A 14,465-nucleotide genomic window follows, 5' to 3' on the forward strand; every position below is an offset into this window, starting at 1 on the left:
CGTTGACCAAGATTAAGTTCATACTAAAAGACGCAGAGAAGAAAATGTAGAACTGAGTTTCTTAGAATACCCCTGCTTCGACTTTTCTTTATATTTGTTTCATTTCTTTTATAACGTGCATAGTAATTATGTTTATTTATGGTTGTAATATATTAAATACGAAAGGAAATGTTAGAAATTTGTCATGCATCACACGAAAAATATCTTTGCGCTAATTAGCACGCGTCAATAAGAATTCAAAAGAATTTATTTCGGATTATTTGTTACAAAACGAAAAGTGTCGAACCCGAACAGATAGTGAGATGTCAGGGACCTATATATGTCCCTGATCAGAGCTGCCAATTTCAGCCATGAAATGCTTTAATGTTGTTTAAATAAATTGATCTAATTCAATTTAGTTTTCTTGACTCATCGATCTAGTTGATCTAAAGGGTTTTTTTTCGCATTAAAAAAGGTAAATGTCTAGGGAAAAAGTACTTGATATAAATAGAAGGAATGAAATAAATGACACGCTACATCGATTTTTCAAGTTGTTGCAGTCAGGTAGATTCGTTTGCCAGTGGTCAGACATCTCATTTGGCAGACTGGTAAAGCACGGTAAAACACAGGTCCGTCAGTCTTCGTCTCTGTAAAAAATACAATAATGCTATCTGGTACCGTTATGGTATAATAACATACTAGGGGTTAATCAAAATTATTACAGAAACAAGTGTCTGTGGTCTGAGGTCGGAGGGGGGGGGGGGGGGCTGGTCTAGTCCGTCGCATTTTCTCTCTTCCTCTTACACCTGGTGCCCCTGACCAACCCTGGATTTGCAGGTTAAAGTTCTGCCAGGGACAAAACAAATTAGGCAGCAGGTCTTCGATCTGGGGTAAAAACATCAAGTTTAATGTGGCAGCAAGCAGATTCGTTTGCAGGTGTCCATATAGCTCAACTGATTTATAGCAACTGTTTAGAGTTAAAGGAGCCTTGGTTCGAACCCTGGTCTGCTCTGTCGCATTTTCTCCCTTCCCGTTTCACGCTAACACACAGCTGTGCACAAGCTCTAGATGACGGACAGGGAGAGGGAGGATTTTGGCTAAATTCGGGGATATGTCTATGAAGACAATAATGATCCATTCAGCATTCTAGAGATACGTTAGAAAACACCGGCGCGGAATATTTATTGACGAAGGACCCTCTAAATACCGATGAACAACTTTTTGGGGGTGGGGGTTGAGAAATATATAAATTAGTATTAAGGCGTAAATACTGAGTTTTATTTCATTTTATTTTCAATATAAGGTACCAGCCCTTTATCCCCCCCCCCTTAAATATGTTCAAAGACAATGAAGTATTGTGAACAATAATCACCATTACTTACTCCCCCCTCGCTAGTCTACCCCCCTCCCCCCTTCATACCGCTAGCTGACATGTGAACATATGTGACCATTTCCAAAAGGGACACTAATACAGTTTTGTTTGTTTGTTTGTTTGTTTTTTTGTTTGTTTTTTTTTTTGAATAGAGAAAATGGATTTATTTTATATAACAGTTTTATTAAATTAAAAAGTCGTTTTAAACTGCATGATCAGCTTCAGTTCAAGAATGGGTACTTAACTACATTTGCCAATAAAACGATTCGAATAGTTTTTAGAAATGACCGATATTCCATAACCACTTTATTTAGTTTGTTGGGGAAAAAGCCCGGTGCGCTTAACTTTTCGGGCTGTCCTAATTAATTCGAGTAGTAAATGATTCCAATAATTGATTTTATCTCTCTAAAATTAACTCCACCCACATCACGGTATAAAGGTACCTGACGGTTCTGAGAGACTCCTGGAAGTCATCGCTCATCTCTCTCCAGAACTGTCGAATCTACCCGACACCATCGGATCTACATCGAACAACGTGCCACCCGGAACACTACAGAGAAATGACGATGGCTGTATTATTGAAGTCGACAGTTTAAATCTGGGTGATCGTTTTTCTTAATAATCTTCTGAATGGGGAATTAACAGCAGAGACGGGCCGCCCATGCTGTCTTTGTGACTCGATACAGACCTAATGAGGGTTCTTCTTAGTAAGGATACATCACGTCAAAATGATTGTGTCTATTTAACAGATGGGAGGATTTTTTTTCGTGCGTACGTGCTGATTTGAGCAAAAGAAACCAAGTTTGTCTATAACTACCTATATTAAGGATTATTTATTTTTTTATGTACATCGATTCTGTTAACTTTAAATATAACAGTTACTATCAATAAAAGTTTGTACCTCAAAGTGAATCGTACATAACATGTATATAAATACATTCTACGACTCAGGCTCGTAGAAAGCCATATTTCAGCTAAATAGTTTTTTTTTTCAAGACGTACATTGTATACCTACAGTGGACCTTTTCACAAAATATCTTACGACTAAGACCAACATTTTCCAATTTTCCAAAAAAATATCTAAGCTACAGAAGATGAAAAAATCTTATTTTCTATAATACACGTATAAGAATGTATTGTGAATAATCCTTAGAAAAAAAAAGATCATAAACAACAAAGAAACTAGAGTTATAAAATTTTGATCTTAGTCATAAGACTTTTTGTGAAAAGGGCTACAGTACTTTTATAAAATACTGACTGAAATTTGAACTGATATTGATTGCTTTCAGCATCTCCAAGTAAAATATTTTTCGAAAGGCATTTATGATAAGCATAAAGCATGAACATTTGTCAAGTTTTGTCGAAATTATATATTAAAAATTAAACTTTGTGCTCATAATGACAACAAACTAACATTTCTGTAGACAGCTTTTTTATTTTGTAATACAAGAAAATAATGAAAGGATGTGTAGATTTGTTATTTATTAATTGAAAAATGTCGAAATTGTTGGAATGAATATAAAAAAGAAAACATACAAATGTAGAATTGGCAAAAAAATCTCGTATTAACCCCCCCCCCCCCCCAACACACACACACATTCACACACTTTTTTTGCATCACATTTTCTTGCTCGCGAATATAAAGTTGGTTTGTTATGACAATATATAATAAATAATAAATAGTAAACTTGAATATGAAGAAGTCACTGCTATACATAATTAATCATTTACTAGGTAAAGCCTTGTATAAAACTTTTAAACTGTTATAATTCATCACATTTACAATAAAATTTATTTGATTTTGTATATATAGACTCTAAAAAAAAAAAAAGAAAAGAAAAAAGAAAAATAGAATTATTCGAGATTTAATAAAATTTTTTTTTTCTACCACCATTCAAATTTACTTGGGGAAGAAAGTCGCTAAAAATACACAGCAAACAGAGTACTGTCTTTTTTCACTCTGAGTTTTTAAGGTGCATCATGAACAAGTTGATCACAGACTATGGACAAGGAATTTTTTCTGCAAATATTTTTCTCTCGTATATAATCTATTTGTACGTATAAGTATCAAAATACTAAACATAATATATCTTTCCCATCTATTGTTTACATTCAAAATAAGACTTGATATCCTGGGAATTTAATTTCAACCATTCTCTTGTACTTTATGTGAGCGTGAAATTTTGTTTCTTTTTAAAACATATAATAAAATATGACGATAACGAACAGTAATCAAGCTCAAAAGTCCATTAAAACAATACAAATTTGGAGCAGAGCAAACACGGACCTCTGAAGACATCAGAGGTGGGATCAGATGCCATGAAGGAGTATGCATCCCCTGTCGACCGGTCACACCAGCCATGTGCTCTGTATCATATAATCGGGTAAACGGAAAAATCTGTAGACAATTCAGTTAGAAAATAATAATCTAACAATTTGTATGAAAATCGTCAGTGAACATTCGACTTAATGTTAGTTTGTATTTGTTGACAAGGTCATTGTATCGACTATTGAATTTGTTGAATTTAAGGTGGAATAACCCTCTGATAAGAGAGACAACTTCGCAAGCAATAATTCCAAGCTGTCAAATGAATTGTCTAATTAAAGTTGAATAATTATGACCAGTACGCAGTCTATGCATTCAGGTCTGATTTATGTTACATTGACTTCTATTTTCTTTTCCCAGTACTTTTGATAGTAACCTTAATATGTGACCTAAAACATTTGCTCTCAATTCTTTTAAACTGCTAAAATTGAGATATTTCTATTTTTTTAATAAACAATTTTTAAAATGCTACAGTAATTTATCATGCACCAGATGTGAAATTTTCATTAATTTTAAGGTATGTCACTCGTGAAATTTGTTATATCAAGGATTTTTTGAGAAGTATATTTTGGATAAGTACTCATATAGTATGACTCAAAATCGGAGAGAAAATGGGGGGTCAGTGTGCATCTAACTGAGCTACGGTACAATTAAGTTGACCTTTTTGCACCTAAATTGTAACTCTTTGGTTAATCACTTTAACCGTTATCATATTTTATAAGATGTAACCATGGCAATAAACATAATCTTATTTTACGTAAAATAGTTTGAATAATATTCATCATTGAACAAATCATGCAAATTAATGCGCGTAAATTATTGTGTGACCTTTTTGCACTAAAAAAGTCTCATATTTGGGGTATAAAAAATCTAAATAGGCAATAGAATATTTTCTTGTATCAAATTTTTTACGACTTAAGTACTGATCGGTCAAAAGTATCGAGTAGTTTAAAATAATGAAAGAAAAAGTTGGGGTCAGTGATGTAAATTTTGAAATATTGGTCAAAATATGCGATTTTCAGGCAAAAAACTGTGTAAATTTTATCTCGACTTCCTTAATATATCTTCATTTCTTGGCAATGTTTGTTGACCGAAGGTGTAAATTTTATTATAAAAATATAAATTGAGACCAATATTTAATATTCCAGGCGTATCATAACGGAAAATATTCTCTGAGTAAAAGTATGTGAGGCTTAAGTTCCAAGATATTTAATTTAATAAATGTGTAGATTTGCAGAATTTTCTGCTAAATATCGTTCCGCCACAAGAAATAGTCCCTTATAAATCTTGCTTCTTTGTGAATTTTTGAGCAGTTTTTTAATTGAATGTTGAACATTTTACATTGTTTAATTTAAATATGTTATAAAGATTGAATTGTAATAAATAGTTTTTAAGTAAGAGGTTCTGACTGAAATTTTCTAAAAGGCTGACGAGTGACATACCTTAAATTTTTTTCTTTAAAAAATGTTTTGAAGAAAGATAACTCTTATAAATGGAAAGACAACTCTTATAGATAGATGTATTTTTGTTTACAAGCACAGATAACAATGTGATATTCTGATTTAAAAAGCAATGCTTCATTATGTTTTCTGATATATGAATTTAATATGTATGATTTATTATGATGCATTATTTTAAAATATACTTCATATATTTTTTGTTGACATACAAATTAAAAATTGTTGACATACATGTAATAGATTATTGATCTTTCTATTCACTGTCTCATATTTTCTTCATATCATAAGACATAATATTCATTTCTGAAAAAGTAAGCAACGATTCATACTTTAAACTATTTCCCATTTGAATCTAATGCTATTGCTGTTGATGAAAATCAAAGATCAGAATTTTAAAAAAAATGGAGAAATTTAGAACAGAGGGTTATTACACCTTAAACGAAACTGTTGATGTCCTTGTTTCATCAACGTATTTGACAATAGCTTGCCTCGTTTAAGAAAGTGTTCGTAGTAGAACCTGCTCTTGAGTATCGAATCAATTGGGAGACATAAACTCCATATAAGGGTTAGCTGCAGAACTGTAGCTCTCTGGTTGAGAAAATTCGAACAGACAAACCAGAGAACTACAGATCCAAGCATTGTAAAAACTTTCGATTTACGCCGCCGCTTTTTTGTCGCTCTCGGTTCGGGTATTATTTCTTGTATTATATGCGTTCCTCCGCGAAAACCATGGTATCCGTTAATTAACCACATACATTTGTCTATACCCACAGATAAAAGATTTTGTAATATTTGCAACACAGGGGAGATTGAAGATGAATTTCATTTTCTATTCAGCTGCCATAAATACAATAATCATAGGTTAACTTTTGAAAGGAACTTGATGAATTTTTTTCAAGGAAAAATATCAAATATGTCTTATACTCAAAAAGTTAAGCTTTCCTTTAATAGCCATTGTCCAGAAATACTGAAAATAACACACTCACTTATTAAAAAATGTCTTGTATCTAGAAATGATTGCATTACATAATTATTATACAAATGATGTATGATTTATAATTATGTATAGCCTCACATTCTATACTAAAATATTGTATATTTATGTATGAACAATTGATGATTCTTATAATGTGTTGTGCCTTTGCCAATTATTGTAATTGTGTTTGTGCCAATAAATATTTGTATTTGTATTTATATTTTTCTCATAATCTTATAACTTTATTTACCTTTCAAAGGTTCCAAACTGTCCTGTAAGGAATTGGTATGTCAGTTTTAAAATTCGCATTCATGTTGCGGGGTCGTGGTAAAATATGACACATACACATGCCGAGAAAATCTACATAAACATGGGGGGGGGGGGCTCATATATATATATATATATATATATATATATATATATATATATATATATATATATATATATATATATATATATATGCAATATGTATATGTGAATAAGAAATAATACCCGAAGCGAGCGACAAAAAAAGGGCGACGTAAATCAAGGTTTTTACAATGCTAAGATCTGTAGATCTCTGGTTTGTCTGTCCGAATTTTCTCAACCAGAGAGCCACAGTTCTGCAGCTAGATAATGGTAAAAGGGAAGTTGACGTCGTCACGATTTTGTTGTTATGTCACAATTAACGTTTTTTCTAGTAAAATATCCAAATTTGAAACAGATGTGTCAGACTCTGTGGTATCTTTTATATCGAGTTCAAAGGGATATATCGAATCAACGTAGGAATGAAAATAAATATTGTTAATTTATAAAACGTCGTCGATATATCTAACTGTTGAATTGAAGACCATAGCAAGAGACTTCTTCACTTCTTCTTTTCATGTGGACGTTTTTGAATAAATTCATATGAATAGAAAAATAGTTCTACTATAACGGGGCACAATTAGTATCCATGGGAATTCCGACAAATTGTTGGAAGACTTTATCTTCAAAAACTACATAGATATTGTCAATCAGAAACTCAACCATCTGTTCAATATCAACTTTGGATTACTTGTGTGTTAGGGCTTGGTATCGGCTAGGAATTTCGTATTGCGATGTATTGCGATATTTTAAACTGTATTGAGATATGTACTGCAATATTATCAATAACAATTAAATTGCTCTCACGTGTCTTTTCTTATTTCATTTACCTCCATTTATAAGCAGAGTATATATAACTATTATAAATAAGTTGTAGCCAAAAAAAAATCTTGTTGATTTCACTCCAGTTTTGCAACAAGAAGCAACCATTCAACAGCAACTTTACTTTTTGGCACAATTGAAAACATTTTTGACATCTTAAATTTCATATTTTACTTTAGGAACCCTGAGTCCAAGCATTTTGCCGGTATATCGGTACTGGAAAATGTATCACAATACAATATTTTTTGTTAACAATATACCGTAATATCGATATTATTGCGCAGCCCTATACAATCAGAATGTTTTTTAACAAAATAATTTTAGGGGAAGTTTAACTTTTTAAGTTATTACGACGCCATTTTGTAAAATTGATCTGATTGGAGACCGATCCGATTATAAAATCAATAATTTATTGAGATATAGCATTGTCCTGTTTGCATAAAATAGTATTATAGAAGGAAAATAGTATAAAAAACATTTAGGCAATTGTTGCAAGTCTTTCAAATTTTTATATTCTCGAAATTACTTGGCTTATATACGATATACCACCACCACCAAAAAAAAAAAAAAAAAAAAAAAAAAAAAAAAATGAGTTTAATGTCTAACAAATCGAGAAATTATATATACGTTATGAATTTTATATTTTTAGAAATTATATTAATTATTCATTCATGATAAAATTACAACAAAGTAAATTAGATACTTATATTGCTTATTTATATCTACAAAGGTAGATATTCTTTGACTTCAAATTAAAAATATATCCGATATTCAGAGCAATTTCTTTCTTTTTTCCCCCCGAACAATTCAGTCTTAACTGAATCAAATTATTTAGCAAGATCAAAGAACATTTGGAAAATCATCTAATGTATTTAACAAAATGTGTACTTTTGACTATTTTTAATGACAAATTCCAGTAGAATTTTGGCTTTAATTCCAAAACCACAGTTATATAATGTAGTCCATTTCGTATGTGTTTATTGATATTTTCATTACATTAAGAAAATGAATGAACAGAATCGTAATTTATCGATTCAGTTTTTCTATATATTGTCGATTTCATGTAAATCTTTTTCGATATGTTTTTACAACTGGCAGTTCGTGACTCATTCCTGATACAACATATAAGTAAAAACATGGATAAAATATCCCTTTAATCAGACCGACAGCCAGCTCAGGAATTTTAAACATCTGGAAAATAAACTTTAACAGTTTTATAAATACATTTCATAATCGATTGTTGGATATTGATTGATTTCAATGTTTGATTGTTTGTTCTTTTGAAGCTGTGATCGTTCATTCAGAACATATGGTGTTGACATTTTCTCTCCGTCATCCATTGGCAATCCACTGTTCGCCTTTTCAAAGTTTATTTCTGCTTTTTGAAAAACAAATTTCATTGTGATCAAAAAGTACAAAAGAATTTAGCAACAGTTACTTTTTTGCCCTCTCCCTTCAACTACATGTCACAGTATAATTTACATGGGTCCGAAGGAACTGGAAGGGGTCACGGGGAGCTTTGCCACAATAAGTTTGCCAGTACATGTATACATATACTTTACAGCTTAAAAAACAAAGCCAGATTATAGTTGTGATCCGGCCCTCAATAATTTGTCAGTATATATAGTACACAATAGAAAACAAAGCTAGAATGCTGTTGTGTCCCATCAAATCGGATGATTTTTATTTCCTTTTTTGGCTCTTCAGGTATTTCTGTAAGTTTGTGCCCCCATCCCGAATTTTAAATTGCTTCCTACAGGCCTGTAATAAATTTAAAGTGTTTTGCTTTTTTTAATTTAATTTTTTTAATATGAGACACATTTTTCTGCAAATCTGTCCCCGGCTTTCGCACAAATTTATTATTTTTGTATCACCTATCAGACAGTACTTAATTATCTGAAATCAGAGAGAGAGAGAGAGAGAGAGAGAGAGAGAGAGAGAGAGAGAGATGTAAGCCCTATAGAACTAACAAAGAAGACTGGAGAAAGATAATTAAACTTAAAATATAGAAGTCAAATTTATATGCAGTCAAATTTAATTTCTATTTTTAAATTCTTAGTGACTTTGACACTATTTCAATGTAATGTGATATTAATCAAATAAAATGCTTTTAATTTCAATTATACTTTCTTTCATGTATTTATTAATTTTGTGAATTTCACTTGTTAATTGACAGAAATTCAACTGAAGCGCATTCCAATATCAATTTTATCATCTTTAATTTTTTTATTGCCATCAATCAAATAAGGAGGACCAGAAAAGACGTTGTGTGTTTGAGTTTGAATGAGATGAGTTGAAGCCTATTGCCATTGAGTCATTTTTTGTGTCCATATTGTTATATTGTCACAACACTTTATTCAAAAATATTAAAAGTCACCAGTCCTTCGGAGGCGTCAAAGAACTTTTTTCTTCCTAAATACCCGACCACCCAGCCAACTGCCCCCTTATCTTTCGAATTTTATCAACATTTATTTTATGAAGCGGCGTTTTGTATAAAAACATAAAATTACTGAAGTGTATACGTTAAATCGCGCAGGTAATTCCTTTCCATTGTTAAGTCAATTGAATTTTGCAATAGAGAAAATCAAGATGCTATCACGTAAAAGACAGTCGCTTGTCCCTGAGTTATCTCATTTAATTTCATGAGAGGAAGACCCGAGTCCCTTCTTTTTATTGGCTTTTAAACAAAAGTAATATTTTTTCCGTTTTCTTTTCGTCCACAAACAATAAACGCGTCATCATTTTATGATAGATCTCCCGTACATTTAAGATACCATCATTTAATTTTTTTAAACAAGAAATTAGAAGAAAATAGTTGTCTACAACTGAAATATTGTGTTGATAGGCAGACAGTCGGGATCGGGAGACTCAATATTAACATAGTGTGTTAATATCGTGTGGTAATTTGACACAATGTTAATTGCGTTATATATTGCATGGGATAGGGGTTTGTATGTCCCTGGTGTGGAGATAGTATAGAACGAAAAATTGTCATTTTTACTATACTTATTTATGCTGTTCATTTCAACTTTTTTGCCATTAGAAAATTTCGCAAAATGAAAAACATCGATACTTCAAAGTTTGAGACTAATTACCAAGATGCACGTAATACCAATTTGGCACGAGCTTTTCCTACATTCTCTTGACAGTATATATATAATTTTAGAATTTGTTCCGTCGAAAGCATAGTATACATTCACAAACTTAAATCATATATTTGAATAATTTATCTTTTCCTTCAATTTCCTTTTTATCAAATGAATGACCACAAGTTTCAAAATGGGGCTGCATTTCATTTCCGGATTAAAAAAATATATATTCAACTTTTTTTAAAATCTCCGACATATTTATCATATACATTTATCATATAGCACTTGTCGGCAATAAAAACAAAATTGAAGACTTCTCCTCCACAAAAAAATTAAAGAATAAACCATTGATATCCAAGAAATAATTTTTACTTAGCTTAAAAAAAAAATTATGAAGATTTTAGCCTGGTGCGCGTGTAAGTGCTGTGAACGTTCGCTCATCTCCTTTTCAAATCAAGATATTCAGTTTAAGGACAGATCGATGATACAAACAAAAAAATGGAAACCTGGATTGGTATATATTTTTTGACCTATTTTGATTGTAAATCATGCAAGTAATAAATTTCTAAAATATTAAGAATTTGTAAACTTTCTATGATGTTCAAAATTCTACCTTTCTGCAACCTTCCTTATTAAGCTATACAATTTTTTGTCGCTTAAAATCACTTTATTATGAAACTTTGAATAAAAAATTAACATCTATGCGGTTAAACTTATTCATTTTACTCAAATAATCATGACTAAAGTTGTTATTTTCGAAATTTTTTATAAAAGTTTGTATCATCTGTCCTTAAGTTTGAGATAAGGTAGGTTAAGATGGAACTTAAAAGACACATAGAAACTGGTCGAGGGAATAAATCCATCATCGTTGAGGGAATTCTGTTTTTCGGTGCAGTCACTGATATATAATTCAGTACTCATTAAATTTGGTGCACAAAAATTCATGCTCATTTAACTCATGCAAAACTCCATGTACAGTGTATTGTAAGGTTTTTATTCCGAAAATTTGTATTGAAATAACTAATGTTTATCCTTAAAAATTCTATATATCCATCTTCTTGGTTAATATTAAATTGCGGGAAAAGTACCCACCAAATATTCCGGAAATGAAAAAATAAATAAATAAATGTCGGAAATGAAAGTAAAAAATATTGGAAATGCAAAATTCCAGAAATGAAATGCATCGCAAAAAGAAATACAGTCCTATAAAATAACTTTAAAAATTTTACAATTTTTCTTTCCAAATTATAAAGAGGGTTCTGTCTTACCCACAAATTTTATGGTAAAAATATTGATTCTTAACCTATTTATCGTTATTTTATTACCTTATAAAATCAGCTCAATTATTGATTTAAAATGCACAAGCTAAATTCAAATTCTGTTTGCTATATTTGATCGATATGATAACATTTTAATTTAATTTAATACATTTTTTAATGTAAACCCATTTACATAATTAGATTGGACATCAGGCAAATATGATAACATTGCATTTTATGCTATATATTTGAAAACTTTATATTCTTGATAATTTAGCCTTTCTCTTCTTTGAATTTTTTGCCTGTGAGTTTTATAGAGTATTGATTTCTTTGAAATGACCTTGTTATTTTTCTTGATTTCTTCAATTTCCCTTTAATTGTTTTACGATGACGACTCGGGTTCGCATGTGGGTTGTGATGTAGTATAATAAATCAGCTTTTACAGCCGACGAAAAGGGTTCAATGTCACACCTTTTAAGAATCCTTAGAGAGTGTATCCTCCTTAAATTGCGCAATCGGAAATCCTCCCCACCGTGTGTCTTCAGAATTCTCTGGTTTTATAGACTTCTGCAAAAACACAGGACCCAACGCAGTGCTTCATGGCGCGCCCTGCTGAGTCCACCGTAAGAAATTAAGTGGGGTTCATAAAATAAAAACAAAGGGTTTTTTGTAGCATAGAAAATCGTGCGATTTACAGACCCCTAAATAGGTGCAAATCTTGTCTTTGATGTATTTATGGAGTGAATATTGCCTCACTTTGAAGGAAAATCTCATATCACACCTATCTACGAAATCACTACATCACACGGCGAGGGGGCACCTGTCCATAGCCCCAGCGCCATCGGGCACCTTGTGGAGCCACGCAAGCTCTAATGCCAGACAGGGACCGTGCTTTATGAAGATATGTTTCCAGCAAAGTTCTTCAATTAAACGCCAATATGTCCTTTAAAAAAGATTTGTGGTGTCTTTCCCTGACGTTTTGTTTTTTCTTTTCACAGACTAAGAGTCTTGAAATGTAACAGTTAGACTGTGCCCATAGCTAGAAATACAAATAACAAGATAATAAATTTCTCGATAATTTGTTTATAACAATTTTGGTTCAATAGTAGGGGTCTATTTCCTCCCCACAAATGTGACACTCAATTTATCGAGAGCAAATATAACACCCGAGCATAAATTGACCGCAGTTGTGCATGAAGATAGATACACAATTCTAAATTTCAAAGGAGACATGCCATATTAATTTTTTTTCTAAATTGTCTACAAATAAAATTATTATATTTAATGAGGAACATATAACATTTTAAAAACAGGTCGTGGGAAAGAAAAGTGACACTTTGAGCTAGTACATTTTCGCAGTTTTGAGTTAAAATAAGGATTTTTGAATGAGAATTTACATAAATAAAGGGTTTAATTTTTACCCAAGTGTCGTTATATTGCAAAAACAACAGTAGTTAGTCGGTTAGAATTTAAGTTAACTGCAGAGTTTTGATAACAATTTGTCGACCAAGACATTTTGGCGAGAAGCGCGTCTTTCAGTTGTGACATCTTGACAAGATAACAAAAGGACTCGATTGTGCGCGTGATTGAGAAAATGCGATCAAGCATTAGCGATTGTTTTCTTATTAGCTGCTAAATTTGACAATAATGGAATTAGAAAGGGAAAATCTGTCCTAATTATTTACCACTTAGGCAATAAAATTTATCTTTGTTTCGTAAACAATTTCATTATCTCTTTCGTTCCCTCGTGAGAATTGTAACTAAACACATTTGTGTGAATTATCGCATACATTCAAAAGAAATGAAACAAAAAATAAATTTTAACGGAAAATGTGTTAAATAAATAAGGATTTTTCTTGCGAACTTAATTAATTGAATATAAAATAGGCTCTTAAATCTTTCATTCGTTGATTAGATCAACTTGTAACAATATATACAAAAATATGTAAATATAAATAAAATTATCTAGTTTACAATAGAAAAATTTTATTAAAATCTATAATAAATATTTGCGTTAACAGAGCGAAATTATCGAATAACTTTCTGTTATTAACTTCAAATTTATAATAAAAGAAATAAAAGACGATTTGTAATTAATGCATGGGATGAAAAGAATTATGTTTATTTTCTTTGCATTTTACTTGAATTGCTCCTTAAGAATATTTCAAACATTATACAGATTTAAATATCAGAGTAGAATGGGAGAAGAACCTTTCACATCCTCAAGTTCGAACAAAATGACTTAATTTTTATTGGCTAGAAAATAAATGCTTTGCCTTCTAAATTTGTTTTTACACTGTCATGTAATTGCATATAACCTTTGTCAATTTTTCCAAACCGGTACTTCTTTGTATTTTTCCCCCTTCTTTTTCCTTGCATTTTTTTTATGTTTGTTTAATTAATATTATGCAGTGTATTTACCTTGACCTTGCTGTAGGGAGAGGGCTAAAATAGGCTATGCTTGCTGCCCAATCCCATTCACTTCATGTGAACAAAATTCTGTATAAATAATAATAATAAAAAAATGTTTTTACCTTTTAAAAATAGCTAAGGATTTTTAAACGTATTATTTTTTTTTATTCATATTTATTCAAATCCCAAGATTTTAACAACTCTTTTGTGGTGTGAATATATTTTATTTTTTTTAAGAAGAAAAGAAAATCTGCCATTTTTTTTTTATTTTACGAGCATTTTTGATTGGATTTGGATAACTGTTTCTTTTAAAAATAACTTTGTATTTCTAAAGATAAATAAACAATTTATTTTAGTTCTGACGGATATGTCCTCGAATATCTTTTTGTATCTCTTTGTAACATTAAAAAAAAATATCGTAATAA

Source organism: Saccostrea echinata, unplaced genomic scaffold, assembly GCF_033153115.1.
Source record: "Saccostrea echinata isolate AGI-Se365-2 ecotype Australia unplaced genomic scaffold, CSIRO_AGI_Sech_v1 ptg000012l, whole genome shotgun sequence".
NCBI lineage: Eukaryota > Metazoa > Mollusca > Bivalvia > Ostreida > Ostreidae > Saccostrea > Saccostrea echinata.